Source organism: Saccopteryx leptura, chromosome 10 (assembly GCF_036850995.1).
Source record: "Saccopteryx leptura isolate mSacLep1 chromosome 10, mSacLep1_pri_phased_curated, whole genome shotgun sequence".
Lineage (NCBI taxonomy): Eukaryota > Metazoa > Chordata > Mammalia > Chiroptera > Emballonuridae > Saccopteryx > Saccopteryx leptura.
Genome location: NC_089512.1, coordinates 24,309,629 through 24,333,892, shown reverse-complemented (window position 1 = coordinate 24,333,892; position 24,264 = coordinate 24,309,629).

The window sequence follows — 24,264 nt, the reverse complement described above, 5'->3', positions numbered from 1 at the left end:
TCTACTGGGTATCTAACCCCCCAAACTTGAAAACATTGGTATATAAAGACCCATGCACCCCCATGTTCATTGCAGCATTGTTCACAGTGGCCAAGACATGGAAACAACCAAAGTGTCCCTTGATAGAGGACTCAATAAAGAAGATGTGGTACATATATGTAATGGAATACTACTCAGCCATAAGAAATGATGACATAGTGACATTTATGACAATATGATGGACTGTGAGAACATAATACTGAGTGAAATAAGTAAATCAGAATAAGCTAAGAACTTTATGATTTCACACATAGGTGGGATATAAAACCGAGACTCAGGGACATAGATAAAAGTGAAGTGGTTACCAGGGGAAAGGGAATATGGGGGAGGGCGATGGGGGAGGGGGTTGGAGGAAGGATGGAAAGAGGGACAAGTATAAGGTGATGGAAAATGATTTGACTTTGGGTGATGGGCACACAACATAATCAACAGTTCAAATGCTATAGAGATGTTTACCTGAAACCTATGTACTCTTATTGATCAATGTCACCATGTTAAAGTTAATTTCTAAATAAAATTTAAAAATTAAAAATAAAAGAAGAAGGAAAAACTGACAACAGCATACGGCTTTAACATCTTAAAAATTTCCCACAAATTATTTCCTTCTGTGCCATCAAAATGTTACTAAGCAGCATTTTTAGAGGGCTTTGCTACCGTCTCTTGGATTTTTCTCCTTGATTCCAGACATCCATTCTGCAAGTTTTGCTGCCAACACTTTTCATCGTCTTACTGGAAGATGTCTACTGAAGGTTTTCAGCAACACCCAGTGTATGGGCTGAGTAGTGTGCCCCCTACCCCCAACTTCATATGTTGAAAACCTAATCCCCAGTACCTCAGAATGTAGCTGTATTTGAAGATAAGCCTTTTAAAGAGGTGATAAGCATCCAATGAGGCCATTAGGGTGGGCCATAATCCAGTATAGCTTTGTAGGGAGAGGAACTTTGGACTTCGAGAGAGATATTCAGATGCTGGTGCACAGAGGAGTATAAGGACCCAGAGAGAAGAAGATGGCCATCCCCAAGCCAATGAGAGGGGTCTCAGAAGAAACCAACCTTGCTGGCACTTTATCTTCAATTTCTAGTCTTTAAAACTGTGAGAAAGTTAATTTCTGTTGTTTAAGCCACTTAATATGTGAAAGACCAACATTTCACATAACTTGCAGAAGTAGCAATGATGTGAGCATTGATGATGAGGTTCACCTCTGCGCAGGCAATCAAAACGACCTCATAGCAGTAGCCCGGCCAATGGAAAATGAAGCTCAATTTCTGAGATCTGTAATGAGAAAAAAAAAATGTGCATCTTTGACGTAATGAAATGCAGTCATTCCTTCCAGGATTTTCTGTTTTTGTTCTGTTTTGTTTTGCCTTCTGTGTACCACAATTCCATGTCAGCTCTCTTCTCTCTAGAATCTGGTCTTTGTTTTTCTTAAACACTCAATATCCAGTGAATTCTGGATTCTGGTGTTTATATGAATTTAGGAGCTATATTCTTGATGTGGTCATTGACTCAGGAATCCAAGTAAGAGAAAATAAATAATTTAGTATTGAATTGCAAATTAAAAGCTACCTGAGTGGGTATAATTTGAATACACAAATCAAGAAATCCTCTTACCACAGGATAATTTAATCTGTGCGAGCAAATGGAATCCTTATGGGGTTACACGAGGGAGAGCTAGGACTGAGGGAGGAAGAAAGTGCAAAGAATGACCTAACTTCCATCAAATGGAGAGCTTTGCTCAGTAGCAAAAAGTAGCAGCTTGTGTTGTATTATTTTATCTAGAAGTTCAGGCTTTCACATTTAAAATAAGTTGTAATGATAAGATTCCGTATCCTCCAGACTGTGTCTGAAAATATATGCTAAGTTTTTTTCATTAAACTGCCAACTCTTCATTTCGTTGTCCATATTCATTTCCTCTAAAGCTTCTAGAAAAAAAAAAACTGCCTTTAAAATATATATACTGTATATATATGCAAGTTAACAGAATATTATAGAGCTATCCCTGAGAACAATAATCTTTAGACAAGGAATTTTTGCTTTTATCAATCTGAGAACAATGAGTAATTTTCTTCTTCACAGTCCCACTGGGGTGAAATGTTCCCCTTTACAAGAGCTGTCCCCAAACTATAATTAAGCACCTATCTTCTAGTTTTCAGCACGGATTCTTTTTTGTCTTCTGGACTCTGTTTAAATTGGATTATTTTCAGACACATTCAGTTCTCAGTCTCGATGCCCAAAGCTCCATCACCCTTTGACTTCTTCATGCATCTGGTCCATTCAGTACTGTGTCAGTTAGAAGCTTTGGTTGCAAGTAAAAAAAAAGAAAGAAAGAAATGGGAGTCAAACTTCCTTCAAGAGTAGAAGGGATTTATTGGGTTATATTGTCAAAAAGTCCAGAAATGAGACAGCTCTCAGGCATGATTTATTCAGGGTTCTACTTTCTTTGCGATTCTCTACACTTTACTTTCTTAGGTTAACTCTCTCTTTTTTTTTTATTCAGTGAAAGGAGGGTAGGCAGAGAGACAGACTCCCACATGTGCCTGGACCGGGATGCACCTGGCAAGCCCATTAGGGAGTGATGCTCTGCCCATCTGGAGCATTGCTCTGTTGCTCAGCAACCAAGTTCTTCTTAGCACCTGAAGCGGAGGCCATGGAGCCATCCTCAGCGCCTGGGGCTAACTTGCTCCTATTGAGCCATGGCTGCAGGAGAAAAAGAAGGAGGAGAGAGAGAGAGAGAGAGAGAGAGAGAGAGAGAGAAGCAAGAGGGGGAGAGGTTGAGAAGCAGATGGGAGCTTCTTCTGTGTGCCTTGAACACAGGACATCCATATGCTGGGCTGATGCTCTATCATTGAGCCAACTGGCCAGGGCCTAGGTTAGCTTTCTGATTCCTCGTGGTTACAGGATTGCAGCCAGGAGAGTGTAATTTCCCACAATTACTGAGCCAAATTGTTGACTGCTATGCAGAAGGGACTGCCCTAGAGCAAATGTCTTGTCTAAGATAAGTAAATACCTAGTAGGCAATAGCCAAGATATGAAAATAATCTAAGTGCCCATCCATGGGTGAATGGATGAAAGAGAGGTGGTGCATATGTACAATGGAATATTATTCTGACACTGGAAAGAAGAAAATCCTGCCATTTGCAACAACAACAACAAAAAAAAGAAATCTAACTCATAGAAACAGAGTAGGAAGTGATTTCCAGGGACTGGGAGGTGGGGGAAATAGGGAGAGGTTGGCAAAGGGACAAACTTTCAGCTGTAAGACACAGGAGGTCTGCGGATCTAATGTAAAACATGGTGAGTACAGCTGATCACACTGTATTGCATAGCTGAAACTTGTGAGTAGAGCACAAATGTTCTTACCAGTAAAAAAGAGAGTTAAATATGTGAGGTGATGAATGTATTACGGTAATTAATAATGTATGCATATATCGAATCACCACTTTATCTTACAGTTTTATTTGTCAAGTATACCTTATTAAAGCTGAAGTTTAAGAGGAGATCTATTTATTTGGTTTTATCTGAGAAACTTCTTTGTCCAATTTTTCTCATGCTCTATAACTTTTTTGCTGATTTTTTTCACATGTAACTAATACTTTATACTTGTCGCTAATTTTTATTCATTAAATTTCTTGCCACTTGACTTGGATCTTAGAACAACAAAGAGTTCCCTGGCTAGGATTCTTTCATATCTCTCTCTCTCTCTCTCTGTGTTGTGTGTTAATTTATTGATTTTAGTGACAGAGAAAGGGAGAGAGAGAGAGAGAAAGAGAGAGACAAGAATATCTGAGCTGTTTCTATCTGTGCCGTGTCTAGGGATCCAGCTGGCAACCTCTGTGCTTTGGGATGATGCTCTAACGAACCAAGGTATCTGGCCAGGGCAGATTCTTTCATCCTAATCAGATGGTGACCTGCCGATACTGAACCTGCCATTTTAGTCTTATTATCAGCTTGATGACTGTTTTAACTGGAAGTAGGTTCCTTCTCTTTTACCAAGTGAGCACACAGGAATGAGGAAGCGAATATCATTTTACTTTGCTTTCTTTTCCCTGTTTTTTTCTCATCTCCCTAGACACAGTGAAAGGGAAAATGAGGTGTGGGAGCCTGTCTCTGTAGCCTGCATGTCCTCTAGGGCCTGGTCTGCCTCATCAGGTCAGGGAAGCTTCAGCAACTGGGCCATCGGACCCCAAATGAAAACTATAGAATATATTCTGTCTTTTTTCAGGGTGCCTGCGAGAGGGAGCCAGGGCATCTGCTCATTTCATAGGATATTCAATTCAAGTCAGAGTTGTTAAGAATGGCCACTAATTCAGGGGCTGCTCTGGGAACACAGACATAAAACAACAGTCCTCTCAAATTACATTACGAGTGTTATTTTATTCTTGACACTTAAATATAGCTTTTATCTTTAAATAAAAATTACAGCATTATAATTATATTGCACCCTTTTTCTTGTACAGTAGGAGTCGGGAACCTATAGCTCACGAGCCAGATGTGGCTCTTTTGATGGCTGCATCTGGCTCACAGACAAATCTTTAATAAAAAAATAATAACGTTAAAAATATAAAACATTCTCAAGTATTACAATCCATTCATTTTATACCTCTCATGTTCATGGTTGTGGGTGGCTGGAGCCAATCACAGCTGTCCTCTGGGACAACACCAAATTTTTATTGGATAATGCACAATGTACACGGATCGTTGTATGGCTCTTATGGAATTACATTTTAAAATATGTGGCGTTCATGGCTCTCTCAGCCAAAAAGTTTCCTGACCTCTGTTGTAGAGTATCTTAATTCTGGTGGGCTGTGACTAATGGGGGACCAGTCTGGGAACCATGCTTTTATGAGTATTACATAAGCCATCCAGTGGAGTCAAATGATTATTTATAAAATAATAACAAATTTAATTTATGCATTGCTATATTTTCTTACAAATACTACCAATCTGGTTGTTGTTATTTTTTTAGAATTAAGACTTAATTAGTCCAAAGATTAACCCCTTTTCAATTTAGTATTTTTAATCAGAGTAATATAGGTACATAGTTTTGAATATTACAAATCTAATAATGAAAAAGAGGTACCCTTAATTCTTCCATACTCACCTCTGAATCTAGCCATTATCAACTCTTCTGTTTTCTTTAGATATTTACCTTCATAGCTAATATAATTACACTGCTACCTTTGGACTCTCTAGATAGAGGGAATTTCACTTTCTTACCCAGTTTTCCTAACCCAGACTATGACGCTCACGTATTCTCTCTCGGTTCATCTCAAACTCTCTTTCTCCCTCCTCAACTCTCCTAATACAGTATTTTGTATCATAATGTTAAATCAATATTGTGTTTCTATTATTATATTTATGTAAATATTACTCCTAGCTGAGCCAAAGTGTGTCATTGAATAGCATTTCCTTTCTTCTACCCTCAGTTATTTTACCCGGAAGTGTCAATGATTTCGCCGTCCTTTATATTGCTCAGTTTAATCTCTTGCTGTGATTATTTCTGTGCTTTCCCTTCCCCCAAACCCACTCCAGTCTCTGATGCAAAGCTCTTCTCCACATAGCCCAGCACATCTTCAACCTGTCCACTCCATTTCCTCCACAGAGGTCTGTGCTGAGCCCTGAGTCCTCCTGCTCAACTCAGGACTACTTGTTTTTGAAGCTGCTACATAGCTGTTGCCTGGAGACCTTCTTTCTCCAAATTTGGAATTCCCAAGAGAGCAAAATATTAACATTACCTTGGAAGGTACAAAAGGATTCTATTAGAAGTCTGCCTTGTCACTGTTGATGGTCGCTAGAAAGGCTCAAGACCCAAAAAATGAATATTAAAGGCATGCTTTTATCAGATGGAATGAGACATGCAGAGCTCATAATTGAAACAAACAAACAAACAAAAAATCGCAACATGTTATGTTTTCAGTATTACTATAGCTTGTTGAACATCAATATTCAGTGTTTCTCTTGGGTTTATCCAAGTATATTTCTTCTTTACTCTTCCAATTTTTCTTCTATTTCTTCGATGCTATCTATCCACTTTCAAGCCACAGACTTTTACTTTATTTCTGTGATTTTTATTTCTTAGTTGATTACTAAGACCTCAAGGTTATCATACATTTTTTATAGTCCTTCAAACTTTCAAACCTCTGATTAAATTAGCAAAGCTGAAAATAAATGAAAAGCTTGATTAAGCAAATATTCGTATATAGACTATTAATATAAATACTTTATGTACTCTATTGAGTTCAAAATAGCTTTTCATTATTCATTTATTTTTACTTTTTAAATTTTTTATTGGATTTATTAGTGTGACGTTGGTTAATAAAATTATAGTTTTTATGTGCACAATTCTATAATACATCATCTATATACTGCACTGTGTGTCCGCCACCCCAAGTCTCCCTCCATTACCAGCTATTCCCCCACTACTGTCTTCCACCTCCTCCTGTTTCCTTCCCCTCCTGCAATCCCCACTTGTTGTCTGTGCTTAGAAATTCTTTTTATTTTTGCTTAATCCCTTCCAGGGGTCCCCAAACTTTTTACACAGAGGGCCAGTTCACTGTCCCTCAGACCATTGGAGGGCCGCCACATACAGTGCTCCTCTCACTGACCACCAATGAAAGAGGTGCCCCTTCCGGAAGTGCAGCGGGGGGCTGGATAAATGGCCTCAAGGGGTCTCATGCGGCTCGCAAGGCCGTAGTTTGGGGACGCCTGATACGCCCAACCCCCTTCCCCTCTGACAGCTGTCAGTCTGTTCTCTGAGTCTATGAGTCTGTTTCTATTTTATTTGTTAGCTTATTTTGTTCATTAGATTCTACATATAAGTTAAAATCATATGGTACTTGTCTTTCTTTGACTGTCTTATTTCATGTAGTGTAATAATATTCAGGTTCATTTATACTGTCCTAAAAGATAAAATTTCTTTGTTTTTTTTTTTTTTTTTTTTACAGCTGAGTAGTATTCCATGGTGCAAAATGGCATGCGTTTGATGAAGCACATTATCAACATTCTAAGTTTAATTTATAACATTTAGAAAAATACATGTTCAGAAATACTATAGAGTTATTCCTATCTGATACCTATTAATGTCAACAGTTATCAATCAACACCCTTGGCCTGACCTGTGGTGGCGCAGTGGATAAAGCGTCGACCTGGAAATGCTGAGGTCGCCGGTTCGAAACCCTGGGCTTGCCTGGTCAAGGCACATATGGGAGTTGATGCTTCCAGCTCCTCCCCCCTTCTCTCTCTCCTCTCTCTTCCTCTCTGTCTCTCTCTCTCTCTCTCCTCTCTAAAAATGAATAAATAAAAAAAAGTTAAAAAAAAAACACCCTTGATTTCCACAGTACCACTGGACGCTTACCTGTCCATTGACTAAAGTGCTCATATGAAGTCACTCCTAGTTGACCTCACCTGAGTATACTTGAAACATACCTGAGCATGTATATGTAAAGGTATGGACAGAGAGAGAGCTTCATAACCATCTACACTCACAGAGTACTTAATATGTGCTAAGCAGTGTTCTAATGGCTATATTTGCATTAACATAATGAATTTCTATAATCTTATGAAACAGAGATTGCTATAGCCTCCATTTTAAAGACAGGGAAACAAATGCTTAAATACCCTTCCCAGAGCATTAGCTAGTTAAATGGTAGAGCCGGGATTCTAATCCCTATCTTCCTGACTCAAATCTGTAGCTTTCAGCACCCTATACTACAGAGAATGTGTTACAGCAGAGCAGCAACCTGGCAGCCCTTGATTGTGCCTCCAATGTAGAGAGTTGATTTTCAAGCACCACCACATTAAAACCCATGTAGATATAAGAACACTCTTTCACACATCTTTTGGTGAACATATGCACATATTTCTCATGGGTAGACCTGACTGTGGAATTGGTAGGTCATATAGTAAGAATATATTTAAATTTAATAAGTATATACTTTTCAAGATTTTCCTAAAGTACCGATTTATACTCCTTCCAGCAGCAGGATTTGAAATTTCAGCCAGTCCCCGTCTTTGTCAACAAACGATGTCACTGGTCTTTTTCATTTTAACCATTTTGATGAATGGTCTCATTTTTGATGAGTGTAATCTCATTTGTGTTCCATTTTGCATTTCCCTGATGTCTAATGAAATTGAGCACATTTTCATGTCTGTTTTTGTGAAGTGTTTGTTCTAATTTTTGGCCTATTTTTTCTATTTGGTTGTCTGGATGATAATATTTAATTGCCTAGATGTTAATTTGGAGCCTTTTTTCTTTAGGGGCCATATTTTCCAGAGCATGGGACAATCTCACAACTATAGGGCTGGACATTTTCCTGCATAGAGTTGTAGCTTTATTGAACGTAATTGGATAGTTCTACCAGTTGCTTAGGGGTAAAAGATGCCTCTTCATGTTCCTCCAGGGATTAAAAGCTGTCATAAACAATATATATTTTTGGTCACTGGTATTTAACACCTGACGTGTTAGTGGGCATTTTCTTCTATTCCAATGGCCATATGTTCCCAGGTGGTCATTCTGAGAGTGCTTACCACTTAGATAAATGCTGACCTGTCACCACTTGCCATATGGTGAGCAGTAGGGGGACCCTTGCTTTCCTATAGGGCATCTGCTCCCACTGCTTTCCTGGAGAGGTCAGGATGCTTTGGGGCATATGCCTATCCAACTATAGCAGTGACACTCTCCTCCCCAGCGGGGAGAGAAACTGAACCCATGTTGGCGGTGTCACCAGAATTTCTTGCATGGCACAAATTGGGAAATGATGTTATAAAAGCAATGTTTGAGTGTTGTTTTGTCATTACAATGCAGAATTAGAAATATCAGGGACATTAGCAGTAAATATATATATATGGATTGCTCAACCTCTGTGAAGCTCAGTTTCCTTATCTGTAAAATGGGAATTAATTCTACAGGACTCATGTTTCTAGGTAGTTGTAAGATTAGAGATAATTGTGTACAACATGTGTGATTTGGGGAAACATTTAATTTTTAAACAAAGGATATAGAAATCCTGTTTAAATTACTTATGAGGCATTAAAAACCGCACCAAAATTTAGTGGCCTTAATAGTCCTCAGAAGGCCAATGACAAAGTGTTGGCTTGTCTTCAGGTTTGGGGGAAGAATGCATTTTGAAGCTCATTTAGATTGTTGGCAGAATCTGTTTCTTTGCTAGAGAAAGGAAAGTCAGGAGCCACTCACTGCTTCTAGAAGCAGCTGCCCCCTAAATCTTCAAACCAACCAGTGCACTGAGGCCTTCTGTCATCTTTTCTTTCCAGTAGCCTAGTATGTTGGACTTTACCTTGCAGGCAATGAGGTAGTGCAACCCTGTCCATATATCTATGCTCAGTGGACTTTCAGCTGCCAGTATCTGTATCTCTATGCCTGAAGACTTTGCAGGGACTTTGAAAGGTTGCTCTGCCAGTGCATGAAAGTCAAGAAGTACTGTGGATTTAACTCTTATCAGTCACTGGTTAGCAAAGAGTAGTATTTATTTATTTATTTTAGTGAGAGAGAAAGAGAGAGAAAAACATACAAGAAGGGAAAGAGATAAGAAGCATCAACTCACAGTTGTAGCACTTTAGTCATTCATTGATTGCATCTTTTATGTGCCTTGTCCAGGGAGGAGGGAGGAGGGGCTCCAGCCAAGCCAATGACCTTGAGCTTCAAGCCACTGACCTTTGGACTCAAGCTAGTGACCATGGGGTATGTCTATGATCCCACGCTCAAGTTGGATGAGCCCAAGCTTAAGCTAGCAACTTTGGGGTTTCAAACCTGAATCTTCAGTGTCCCAGGTTGATGCTTTATCTACTGTGCTACTGTGTGGTCAGGCAGCAAATAGTAGTATTTAAAAATACCCCAGATCCCTCCAATGACATATAATAATACCCCAGAGTCTTCACTTAGTATGTTAGTTTCTTAGGATTTCCACAGCAAAATATGGCTATCTGGGGGCCTTAAAATGGAATTTTATTCTTTTACAAGAATAAAATTGAAGACAAGAATTTCAAAATCAAGTTGTTAGCAGGGTTCTGGCCCCTCTGAGACTGTGAATAGCATCCTTCTTCTTCTAGATGCTGCTGGTTTCCAGCAGTCCTTGGTATTCCTTGGCTCCTGCTTTATAGCTCTGATCTCTATTTTCATCTTTTCATGCCTCTTTTTTCCTATCTTCTCATTGTCTTCTTATTTATTTATTTAATTTTTTATTCAGTGAGAGGGGAGGAGGCAGAGAGATAGACTCCCACATGCTCCCTGATTAGGATCCACCCACTAAGCCCACTAGGGGGCAATGCTCTCCCAATATGGGATGTTGCACTGTTGCTCAGCAACTAAGCTCTTAGCACCTGAGGTGGAGGCCATAGAGCTGTCCTCAGCAGCCGGGGTCAACTCACTCCAATTGAGGTATGGCTGCAGGAGGGGAAGAGAGAGAAAGAGAGAAGTGAGAAAGGAAGGGGTGGAGAAGCAGATGGTTGCTTCTTCCGTGTGCCCTGACTGGGAGTTGAACCCAGGACATTCACATGCTGGGCTGATGCTCTACCACTGAGCCAACCACCCAGGGCCCACATTGTCTTCTTACAATGAACTGATTTGAAGGCCTATACTATTCCAGTATGATCACACTTTTAACTTATTATTTCTGCAATGACCCTATTTCCAAATAAGGTCACCATCCTAGGTACTAGGATTTAGGATTTCAATACATCTTTCTAAGGGACATAATTTAACCCACAGCATGTAGGGTGGGAAAAATTCTTTGGTATGAATTTCATGCCATTTCCCAGAATTTCTCCCCAGAATTCACTGTGGCTGTCCTGTGGTAGCTGCCTCTAGAATGCTCTTACTGGCTGTCTTCCCTCCCCCCTGTCACTTCCCTACTCCCTTGCTGGTGTTTCCTCCATGTCCTGAGTAAACTTTCTACACTCAGGTCCTTGTCTCAGAGGACCCAAACAAAAGAGAATGTATTTCTGGGGCTACCCAAACAAAATTAATGAGTCACTGAAGATTTTTGATGGTAGACTGACATTCAAAACTCACCTTTTGGAATTTAGTTGTTAGAGGAGCAATGTTTGGGGTGATAGAGGGCACATAGAGCAGACTGGAGTTGAATAGAAGCAGACAGAGTGAATCACGGGTGAATAGAGTGATGTCATATTTATTTCCATTCTGTACTAGATAGAAAAGAGACAGACCTTGTTAGCACCTGTTTCTCAATTTCTGGTTAGATCTAGAAGCTTGCACACCTCCATCAGGCACACTGACAAACAGCTTTGAATCCTTCATTGTAATTATCTGAGATTTATACCGCTTATAAAAAGTCCTGCTAGAGGTTCAACTGTGGTTAATTTAAGGATCATGCCTTGATGTGGATTAACCTCCGATTTTCTTATATTATGAGTTCATCTGAGGATTTCTAAACATGTAATTTAAAAAAAAAAAAGTGTTTCCTGTCTTAATCCCTCTAATAATTTAATTTAGCGCTTATTAAACACATGGCAAAGAGTTGTTATTTCAAAGCAAGAAAGCAAAAACAAATTCTTCCTTAAGAAAATAAGTGACAATAATCCTAATAAGCAGAACCATTACAATGTCAAAGACGGTCATGGTGTGAAATCAAAGAGCAGGACGGGAACATTGGTAAAGGGCAAAGTGAGGAGGGTTTTACAACTCAGTCTCTGTCTCCTTTGCCTGCCAGAGAATCAGCCAATAAGATCAAGAATGTAATAGTTATAAATCCCTTTCACATGTGAAGAGTCATTTGTGACAACCTTGAAACTAAGATCTAGATGAACAAAGAAATAGCTAATCAACCCGTTGACCCTTGTGTGATGACCCTTTCGGATTTGTGTATCAGCTGAATCCTTGAGAATGTGCACCCCCATGTTATTAGCCAGTTCTCTGGTCACAAGTGGACTCGTATGCCTGCGAGGTCATGTCTATCTGGAGCATGGCATCTAAGATTATACCTCCCCCGCCCCTGCATTTATCTAGCTCTGGCCACATTAGCATCAGAGCAGAAATGAGGGGCCCACAAAGTGTGGTTTCTGATTAGACGTGCTGTTTTTATGCTTCCATGGATTATAGCTCATGCATTTAGTATATCAGCCATTGGGTTCTATGTTGTGTGCAAGCAATGCATTGCTTATACATGTATCCTTAACTCTTAGAATAGAGTCTTAGTGATAGAAAGTGCTCAGTATATGTTTGTTAAATCAATGAGTTGCTTAGAAATCTTCTAAGATGGTATATATGATAGAGGATAAAACTGTGAGGGGTAAGCTTAGAGTTGAATATACACATGAAAGATGAGGTTGACCACCAGGTAAACAAGTCCCATATGAGATGATTAATTTTTTGAGTATGCATAAAGAAAATATGAAAATAGTCCATAATAGCTTTGTCTAGGGCCCTTTTACTGGGGATGTGTTTTTGTGCTTCAGTGGGAAAATGATGGCATCCTCTTCAAAGATGATCTGGAAAGTAATGAAGAGGGAAGAAAAAGGAAATGGGATGAAGAGGTCTTGGCAAATGTATTTTTCTCAGTAGTGAGTGATGCTTTGTATCCAATAGAATCCAGTTTCTAGAGAAAGTTGCCCTTACTTGAAAGAGCATCCACTCTATCCCTGTGATAATGTGTGTGTGTGTGTGTGTGTGTGTGTGTAACTGACTGTGAACATCATATTAAACAAGTATAAAGCCAACGCGGGTGGAAGGATTACAGTCACGTCTCTGGTATGCTCTTCTTGTGGGCTGCTTAGTGGTGTTACTCAGGAACCAACACAATATTGTCCAAAGTCGGGAGCCATCCTGGGCATAAGAGAGAGCTCCGCTGGAAGTGATGGTGGAACAGGCAGAGCTGTCAGTCATTCCCAGTTAACAAATAGAGCAGCTGATCAGCATTGTGCCTAGAGTGTTGGGGAGGCAAAGCTTCTGTAAAGACAACAGTGAAAGAGCATGCCATGTTGTTGCAGATGCAGAAACTGAGGATTATTATCAAATGGTAAACATAGACCCTGACACGATACAGTAGCCACCATGGGTAGTGCTCCTATTCTGTGTCAAACGGTACCCGTGCCTCATAGGTAAACCTTGGCACAATGCTCTGAAACAGGTGTGCCCGCATTTCAGAGGTGAGAATAGATGTGAAATGAGCCCCGGGTTATAAACTTGAAAGAGGCAGAACAAAGATTCCAAATGAGGTTTGCCTGATGGCACAGATCTGAAATCTTTGCAGTTCATGGCCGTGCAATGGCTTCGTGCAGAGCAGAGCCAGACAAGGCTTGATTTAATAGGGTCAGCAGGCTTGCAAAATAGAAGAGGGCCCCAGACCAGAAAGTGATCAGAACATAAGGTCAGAGTTGTCATCAGGTCCCTAATAAAGGAACAACCTTGACTGGTGTTTGAATCCACTGAATATTATATGCCTGTAAATTAATAACTCTATTTTATTATTTAATAATGTATACATTTAAAGAATCTCTTTTAGGTCTGATCACAGGTATTGTTCTTACTGGACCCTGGGGATCCAAGATTCTGGTCTCCAAAGGAGACTTAATCAGCTTGTCCCTCTATAGGTGAAAGTTGCCTTAAACAAAAGTACTGTATTTCCCTATGTATAAGACGCACCTTAATTTTGGGGCCCAAAATTTGAAAAAAATATATTGCATAAAGTTATTAAACTCAAGTTTTATTCATCATAAAATTCATACAACTCCTCATCACTGTCAAAACTTCCATCCATTAGCTTGTCCTCATCTGTGTCTGATGACGAATCACTGTCTTCAACAATGAGCGCAAAAACAAGCGCGAAAAAGCGAGAAATGCGAGTAAAAAATCTAAAACCACTGTATAAGATGCACCCAGCTTTTAGACTTCAAAATTTTTTGAAAATGGGGCATCTTATACATGGGGAAATATGGTAGCTGTCCTCCAGGAACTTCTGCTCTCTGAAGAACAGCTTTAAACTCATGCATTTCCACATGAACTCTTGCAGGTTGTCACACAAGGAGATGAAAAGGCTGCACATGGCAGGTCTTCTCATATCCCATATAACATGTCTTTTAAGACTGCTGTGACAAGATAGAATCTATAGAGAAATTTTCAGTAAGATTTATTAAAGGGCTTCACATTTAAACAGGTAAAAATAGCACCCATGGTTGCGTCAGGGAGACCACAATTTATAAACATTATTAGGGGTCATCGTTCTGTTTCTGGATATAAATTGCTCACTAGCTAAGTCAGGAAGAAATCTCCTCCCACCCCGATCAAGACCCTACAAGTCTCCCTTCCCTTTTCTCAACCTGGCCCTTGGCAGTTAGCAGACCCTGTTCTTGGACACACAGATCAGTGATTGTGAGCAACAGAAAACAGAAAGTGTCTGAAATCAAGTAGGGAGGAGCCGTTCCTCGTCTGAATATACCCACAGGGATCTTCAGAAAGGGCAGAATGAAAGCAAAGGTATGAAAATAGAGCCAGGCAGTGAGAAAGATCAAATGTTGCTATTTGGATGCATAAACCCCTTCATGTTGAATAAGCACTCACAGATTTGGGAAAGAAAGTTTCAGAGAAAATAATTAAAAATAGTAACCCATCTGAGCAGCTGGCCCCTGAGGCCAGTGCTGGGTGTCTCTGTATTTATGCAAGGATAGGAGCCCTTGCTTTGGTTTCTGGGTCCGTAGCTTAGTCTGTCCAGATTTGGACTGCAAACTTAACACTGTTTGATCTGCTAAGTGCCCACTACTACGCTCTTCTCGTATGATCCTCTTGAGTTTCTCTTGGTTAGCATTCTATCCTCCCCCTTCAAAGTTAAGTCAGATACTTTGCTTGGAATTGGCCAATTACACATGACCCAGACCCGACCACTTGGTGTGTCCTACAACTGATTAACTCCTTTGCTGATTAGTCAGAGATGAACACAAGACACAGGTTGGTCTAAAGAGACTGAATTGTGAGAAGGTATTTTCTCCCCTAGAATTGTTGAGAGAGACAGAGAGAGCTAAAGAGCTGCTCTCTTCCTGCCAGGGTTGACTTCCAAGCTGGTTGGATTAAGACCTGGAGTTGTGAACACTGTCGCCATGAGGAGGAGCCATCATGCTGAGAGCAGAGTCTAACAGTAGAGAGAAACCGAGTCCTGAAAGTGTTGTTTGAGCTACTAGGTCCTGCCTTACCTGAAGGTAGCATGTGTCTAGACTTTAAAGGCGCTACTCTAATAGATCAGGGGTCCCCAAACTATGGCCCGTGGGCTGCATGCGGCCCCCTGAAGCCATTTATCTGGCCCCCGCCGCACTTCCGGAAGGGGCACCTCTTTCACTGGTGGTCAGTGAGTACTGTATGTGGCGGCGCCGCAAAGCACGGTGTCGGCTCACATACAGTACTACTTCTGGTGATGTGGGACGCACGTGATATGGCTCCGGAAGCACGTCATATCACTTGTTACGGCTAGCAGTGACAAATATGGAACCGGACATTGACCATCTCATTGGCCAAAAGCAGGCCCATAGTTCCCATTGAAATACTGGTCAGTTTGTTGATTTAAATTTACTTGTTCTTTATTTTAAATATTGTATTTGTTCATGTTTTGTTTTTTTACTTTAAAATAAGATATGTGCAGTGTGCATAGGGATTTGTTCATAGTTTTTTTTATAGTCCGGCCCTCCAATGGTCTGAGGGACAGTGAACTGGCCCCCTGTGTAAATAGTTTGGGGACCCCTGTAATAGATTATCTTTCCTCAGTTAAACCAGTGTTTTTCAACAGCCAGTTATGCTGGTCCACGAAATTTTATGCTGATCTACGAAAGATAAGGTCTATAATCTTTATTCAACACCAGGGCGATTAACTCTTTCATCAACTGACAGTCGAAAAACACTGGCTTAATTAAGCCACTTTGGGTTAAGTTACTGGCAACTAACATGTTTTTTCTAGAAACTAGAATTTATCCCTAAACCTCAATTACCCTGCCTGGAATCTTGCTATCCTAAATCTTCTGTTCCATTCCTTTAGATCAGTGGTTCTCAGCTAAAGCTGATTTCAAGCCCTAAGGCAGGGGTCGGGAACCTATGGCTCGCAAACAAATCTTTAATAAAAAAGAATTACATTAAAAATATAAAACATTCTCATGTATTACAATCCATTCATTTCCTACCGCTCATGTTCATGGTTGCGGTTGGCTGGAGCCAATCACAGCTGTCCTCTGGGACAACACCAAATTTTTATTGGATAATGCATAATATACACGGGTTGTTGTATGGCTCTCACAGAATTACATTTTAAAATATGTGGCGTTCATGGCTCTCTCAGCCAAAAAGTTTCCTGACCCCTGCCCTAAGGGACATATGGCAACATCTGGAAACATTTTGGGTTGTCATGAATGGGGCTAGGTAGGTACAGGTATGGAATGCTGCTAAACATCTTACCATGCACAAGAGAGAGAACCCCCTATAAGAAAGAACTGCCCAGACAAAATGTCAGTAGTGCTTGTGATCTATAATGACAGGGATATGTTTGGTCTTCCAGTTCTTGGGATAGAGCTCTTGGAATTTCCTAAATCAAGGTTTCCTTTGTGATGCTAATGAGGTGATTTTTGGAAGGTCCCTAGGTAACCCAAGGACAGGCGCTGGTTACCGGTGTAGCCAATCAAGGAACACGGAATTGAAACTTTCCAGCCCAGCTCTGACCTCTGGGGAGGGGAGAGGGGCTGGAAACCCAGTTCAATCACTAATGGCCAATAATCTAATCAATAATGCCTATATAATGAAGCCTCCGTAAAAACCCAGAAGGACATCATTCGGAGAGCTTCTTTTGGTGAATATTTGGAGGTGTTGGAAGAATGTTACTCAGAGAACATGGAAGTTCCATACCATTCCCACATACCTTGCCCTATCCATCATTCCGTGGGACGGTTCCTAGTTATTTCCAATTATACTGTTCACAAAAATTAGGGGATATTTCAAAATGATTATGAAGTGATAAAAAAAAAGAAGCATTAGATTTTTTTTATTAAACAAGAACATCAGAAAAGCAAATGGACAAGTCAAAGAAAGTTTTTGATTATGCAAATGAGATGCAAAACCAACTTTTATTTCATTGGTGAAAATGCACCACGATATACAAAAGGCTGAAAGTACTGGAGTATCTGCATGTTCCCTGATCCCCTAATTTTTGTGAGTAGTATATAATAAATAAGTAACATAGTAAGTAAACTGTTTTTCTGAGTTCTGTGAGCTGCTCCAGCAAAGTAATGGAACCCAAAGAGGAGGCTGAGAGAGGCTTTGATTTAGTCAGTTAGTCAGAGCAGAGGTGACTTGAGATTGACATCTGAATTGGAGGAGGGGTGAGACTTGTAGAATTGAAACCTTAACCTGTGTAACTTAGTCCAGGCAGGTAGTGTCAGAATTGAGTTCAATTGCTGAATTGCGTGATGTGTAGAAAAAAAATCCCACTCATCTGGTAGTGTAGGTGTTACAGACTTTAGAGAGTATTGTGTCTCATTACTCTCCAGTAGCCGCGGCCACCATCCAAGCCGCCTGGCCCGTGTGGGTTTGTATTTAATCCGGACAGATCATAAGGAAACTGCGGAGACAAAAATGGGGTCCATTTTCCTTTATTCCAGACTCGCACTCGGCAAGCGAATAAAAACACACAGTGGGAAAACAATTCCCTTTCCATTCAGGGCTCTCAAAGCCACTGACTCATCTGAGTTTTCCTAGAATCAAAGGCTTCCACCTCACCAGTCTTATTCACCTCTGTTTCCCATCTCCTTCTCCTGAGCAAATTGGCTTCTCCTTCACCCATTCCACCATTTTGGCTGCCTCCTCTATGTGGCTTCCCTGTCCTGCTACAATATGGACTCTTCCTCTCTATAAGAACGTGGTCACTCTCTCCAAAATGGCCTCCTAGCTCCTCCTTTTAAAACCCTTCAGTGTGAAAGCCCCTCCCCCAATACACATTAACATAACCAAGCCCTTCGCCAAGCAAGAAGGGCAATTAGCTGTATCATGTACGAGCATCACCACACGAGAGCAGTGGCCATCTTTAATGAAGTGAGCAAAAAAATAACTTATCTGCCTGACACATATAACAAAAAACAATTCTGTGTGTTTTCTTTACAGTGCCATTGTTGAGAGACTCTTGCTTTAGATATTATAATTCTCTCATCTCCTAGGCACCTGTACTTGCCATCATTCATTAATTTTTCTTTCAACATCTGTACAGCAGGGTCCTGAGGTAAAGACTGTACTGATGTCAGGGATGTGGCATGATCAGGGCACAGTCCTTACTGTCAGGGAACTTGCAGAGTATTGACCCACTGGCCTCGTCCTCTAACTGCTCGCCTCTGTTAACCTCCATGAAACTCGAATCCACCCTGGGACCCTGTCTACTCTCGGGGTCTCGGACATCCTGAACATAGCTCATTCTGTTGCCTCTTGAATCAGACCATGAGTAGTAACATTCATCATCCGAAATAGATATTTTTAGCACAGCAATGTGTCACTTGTAATGGCAGTGAAGGATTTTCTCAGATTTTGTATGATCTAAAAGAATCGGAGGGTTTTCAGTTTATTTTTTTCTTACATGGGGAATCTTTCTCTGGAGAAGCAGCAGACTGTAATTATGTCTTTTTGTCTCCATGATGTGGTAAGTAATAGAGGCTGGTAGAAAGGAGACCATTTACAAACGTAGGGGAAGTGAATGCAAATTTGGTGCCCTGTCTAGAGTATCTGTGGTATATAATTTTGGAAAACGGCTCGCTAATGTCTGATAGCTACCTCTCAAGGTGTCCCTTGCACATTATTATGCTAATGCTGTATTTCAGAGCTCAGAAATTTGATTCAAAGAATTTGACTTCTGTGTGCGAACAAGAGGCAAGAAAAGATGTCAGGAGTATATGTTTTGTTCCTAGGTGATTCAGACAGACAAATCAGGTTGCTGCGGAATGCTTTGTGACAGCTATTTTGAAAACCTGGTCATGTATTTTTAGCCTGCAAAACCTCTGTGCTGACACGTTTTCTCATGGGGACCCACAGCGGCCGCTGGGAGAGGGAAGCCCCAGCATTGCTTTCTCATCAGGTGACAGCAGGCTCCACGGGCAGGCCAGGAAAGCCCTTTTGAATTGTAGCCTTGATAATCCCAGCGTTCACACAGCCACAGACTTCAGCATGGCAAAGCTATTTTTTTTAACATAAAACAAAGGTGCCCTGGGGGGTCAGGCTGGCTGCTGAGAAGGTCTCAGCAGTGGAGGTGGAGGTGATAAAGGAGTGAAGCCTGTGATCTGGTAAAGGCAAGTCAGAGCAGTGCTCCTTTAGAGGGACTTGCTGACAATTGACAGTGGGAGAGGGATGACCCTCTTCGGTCTCTTAATTTCTCATCATTAAACAGCCTTAGGGACACCAGAGACATAGTTCAGCCTTCAGAATTTCTGCAGAGCTGGGGGGGGGGGGGAGGAAAGAGGTTTTTTAGCCAGATCATTTATTATGAGTTGAATTCACATGTGTCTTATTGCTTTGATCATTTCGGAACTCCAAATGCTGCCAGATTAAAAAAAAATACCTTTTTTTTCCCTTTCCTTGTTTATGTTGTGCTGAATGTACAGAAGACGATGAAAAAGGAACATTGATGAAGATGTCTAAGGTAAGGGAGGCACAAAGAATAACTAAAATATATTTCACACTTACGATGCCCCTAGCCTTGTGTTATTCGTGCTACATTCATTGTTTAATTTAATATCAACGAAGGAGATGCAATTATTTTAATTTTATTGGTGCAAACACCATTAAGAGTTGTCTGTTGGTCTTACTCACCATTGCATCTGTCCTAAAATAGGGCCTGTAATGTAGAGGATGTCCAAGGAACATCTGTTGAATAATTGATAAAAATAAATGAGGAGATCACTCCGAGCAAGAGAAGTGAAGCAAGTTTTCCCTTCATCTCTTGTGATGGTAGAATATCTTATTGCAGATATGTTTCAGTTGGATAAAATATTGACACAAGAACTGGTCAGAAGTTAAAAAAAAGAAGAGATAGCAATGAAGGCAGCTCCTTTCAGAGAAGTCATAAAGAGATCATCCTGACTTGGAAGGAGGCATAGAAACACGTGCCCCCAAATCGATAGCTTCCTTTCCCCTTGGGACAAATACCACCTCCAGCAGTGGAGGAGAGCCTACGAAGCGACAGCTTTCAGGAATATTACAGGACTGAGGTATGAATCCTGAAGCTCACTGTCTACCAAGACACAAGAGCCCTGTCCAGCCCCCGAGGATGTGCAGGACCTGCAGACCTGACTCAAATCCCAGTGCTACCGCTTTCTAGCTGGGCACAGTAATCCACACTTAGCTTTTTTTTTGGTTGTTGTTAAACTTTTATTAAAGCTTCATCAGTGTACACCTTGATGAATTAGCACAAATTGAACATGCCCATTTAGCCACTACCCGGGTCAAGAATGAGAATCCCGGAAACCTTTCTTCCACCCTCTTTTTCTAAGTGACCATTATCCTGACTTCTAATACCATGAACTCATTTTACCTTTTTTTCTTTTTCAAACTATATATAAATATCTGGCTTTTAAAAATTTCATCAGTTTTATGTCTGAGGGATACATCTATCTTGCTGCATGTGGCCATTGCCATTCGTTTTCAGTTACTGTGTATAATATCTTTTTATAGCCCAACACAAGGTTTTCTACCTTTACAGACTAGAGTCAGTAGTGTAGTCACGCCCTCTGGAGAGCCATTTCCTAGCCCTGGAAAGTCAATGCAGATGAAAGCAACTTTAAGTCGTATCTTCATAGAATTGCAGTAACCCTAATTTTTCACGGCTATTCCCTTTCATGGTCATTCTCCCCAGGGGCCTTCCCTGGGTAGACCAATGACCCCAGGGGCCTTGGAAGACATCTGGGCATGAAGAGTGGCATTTGTAGGTGGGGGGACTTTCTCATCCCTGATCATACCCTTTCCCACCAAAATTTCAGGTAGTTTAAGAAGCCTACTTTATGCTCCAAATGTGGCTGTCAATTCCTGTTCAGTGTCTCATCTCTTCTTTCTCAGCATCTGGTCAACTGCAGGGCTATGCAGATGCTCTTGGGTTACTGGAAACAGAGCATTTCTTCTTTTTTTTTTTTTTTTTTTAGAGAGGAGTGAGAGAGAGAAGGGGGGAGGGAAGGGGGGAGGAGCAGGAAGCATCAACTCCCATATGTGCCTGGACCAGGCAAGCCCAGAGTTTTTTTGTTTGTTTGTTTGTTTGTTTGTTTTTAATTTTTTCATTTTATTTATTTTATTTTTATTTATTTATTATTCATGTTAGAGAGGAGAGAGAGAGGGAGACAGAGAGAGATGGGAGGAGGAGCTGGAAGCATCAACTCCCATATGTGCCTTGACCAGGCAAGCCCAGGGTTTCGAACCGGCGACCTCAGCATTTCCAGGTCAACGCTTTATCCACTGTGCCACCACAGGTCAGGCAAGCCCAGAGTTTTGAACTGGCTACCTCAGCGTTCCAGGTCGATGCTTTATCTACTACGCCACCACAGGTCAGGCTAGAGCATTTCTAAGTAGAGCTCAAAGGACAGGCATTCATCTGTGAGCTCCTTCTCATCCTACTTGCCTTAGGACTGTGCTCCACACCATTTCTGTCTTCAAAGTGAATCGTTTTGGGGCAGCACTAGGCCTTTGTCTATATAGCAACTCATATACATTTTCAGTTTTCCATTTGTCCCTTAAGGGGTCATCTCTTGTTCTTAATTTTATTTCATTTTAACCTCTTCAAATAGGGACTTTTCTGAAATACTCTGGTTCTGTTCTCTGCTAAAAAATATCCACATCTGAAATAGTGGATTTCTTTTTAAAGGAATTAAGGAATTATCATCATGATCATCAAATGTTTGCACTCACTCTGGTAGTACAATGCCCTTGTTGCTTTTGAAGTGTTTGATGTTACACCAAATGCCTATAATCCATTCATTACATTTTAATAAGGATAGCTCTGTACACTGGGCTTGCAGTTAAGTCTTAACTGCAGCAGTGGATCTCTGACTTCTAGATTGATGCCCCTTTGAACCCAGCATAGCCACGTTTATATCCTCTCTGAGTCACACCTGGGCTTTGTGATAGCCGTGGACACATCATTGTTCCAGATGACTGTACTTGCTAAAAAGTTGAAACCTATTTTAGTAACCTTGAGAATAAACAGTAACAGAGAGCAGGTGATCTTTTTGTGTTTGCCTGGGCTTGCAGTAAGTTCTCTCTTCTTAGTTAATCATTCCTCTGAAACTTCTCTTCCAGATTTGTAAGACAGTCCCTCTAACAGCTTATGCTTAACTCTTGGAATAGTTGATGTTCAGAGTCCCCAAACGATAGGTCTCAAGAGCTATAAAAATTCCTAAGTGAGCTTTACCTGCCTGCCTTGCTCTATCTTACCCACAAATGTAGCAAAGGAAAGAATCCATTTTCAATGACTGAAAGATTTGTTCCTTCAGTGGAGGAGGTATTTTACTTTCCGAAGTTTAACTTAGCTCAGGGGTCCCCAAACTACGGCCCGCGGGCCACATGCGGCCCCCTGAGGCCATTTATCTGGCCCCCGCCGCACTTCTGGAAGGGGCACCTCTTTCATTGGTGGTCAGTGGAGGAGCATAGTTCCCACTGAAATACTGGTCAGTTTGTTGATTTAAATTTACTTGTTTGTTATTTTAAATATTGTATTTCTTCCAGTTTTGTTTTTTTACTTTAAAATAAGATATGTGCAGTGTGCATAGGGATTTGTTCATAGTTTTTTTTGTAGTCCGGCCCTCCAACGGTCTGAGGGTTGGTGAACTGGCCCCCTGTGTAAAAAGTTTGGGGACCCCCGACTTAGCTAATCCACAGAATCAACAACCTGATTTCCCTTTTGGCATAAGGTATGCTATGGTCCTAAGAAAGGAAAGGACCTAGGGCTACAAAGCTGATCTAATGAGTAAAGCCACTACGCCAGCCAGCCAGGGTGGCGGGTGTCAGGAAGCCAAAAAACATTCGTCAGCTGTCGGTCCTCTTTGGAGATGGGCAACTCTCATTAAGTGGCTGATAAATGTAGCAGTGTGATGCTTGGTCTTCTTTCCCCAACTCAGAACAACTCTTGGGGATCCTCCTAGCTACAGAGAGTTCTACATGGAGTTGACTGAGCTCTTCACTGGGACTGCATCACAGCCCAGCTTCTCTCTCTCCCATCCTGCTTCCTTTCCGTCCCTTGCACAGGTGTTGATGCTGACAGCATTCCATAATAAACACCCTGTTTCCCAATCTTTGTCTCCAAGGTTGCTTTCCAGGGTAACCTAGCCAAAGGCGATCACCCAGAACTCCCTTTTGTGTTTGAAGTTTGCCTTTATGAGCAGTTTGAGGTGAGGTGTGTTGATAATCAGGCCAGTTTCCAGGTTAAAGAGCAAAGTGGAAACTCAAGGTGTAAGGGTCTTTAATGTCCTTATATGGTCTACAATGCTGAACAAACAGTACAAAAAGATTGTCCACGTGGGAAAGCTCAAGTGTGTGTGGCCTTTAGGGACATGTAGCAAAAGCCCTAACATTTCCTAAGTTAGAAAACACACCTAACTAGAGCTCTGACAGGTAGACAGTTGGATCTTTAAGATAAGGTGACAAGTAGAATTTGGTTCAGGATGTGAACTGAGGTCTATAATGAGAAATCCATTAGAAGGAGGAAGGCATTGATAAACAAGCAGGTGCTGTATGGATGACCTCTGGATCCATTGGGGCAAGAACTAATAATTAAAGGAGTCGAAGTAAGAAAAATTCCATGTGTTCCCTGAAATTTGGGATGATACTGGAAAAAAAAAAAAAAAGAGTGAGGTCATCAGCACCTAGGATTTCTATAGAATGATGAGCTTTGCCCGAAGCTTACTGCTGAAGATCAGTTACAGCCATCATTCTGACAATCCTTGGAAGAATCCCTGTCAGGTCAAGACAGAAGCATTGTCCTCAATCGCTGATCTTCCCTTAAATATCTATAAAGCTGGGCTCTCCAACCTCAAGGACACATAGGTGGGACCTATCAGGTTATTTCGGCCTCTAACTCTTGAAAACATTTACAATGGTGCTTTATGAAATGTGGTGCGCTGGGATGAACATACTATATATTTTTTTCTTGGTTCTTTCAGAGCAGAATAAAGAGCTCTGGACCTTGAACATAGGGCATTACAGTGGTAAATTATTCCAGTGTATTAATTATGGTCAGGTCCTGCTCTTGTGCCCATAACACAATATTT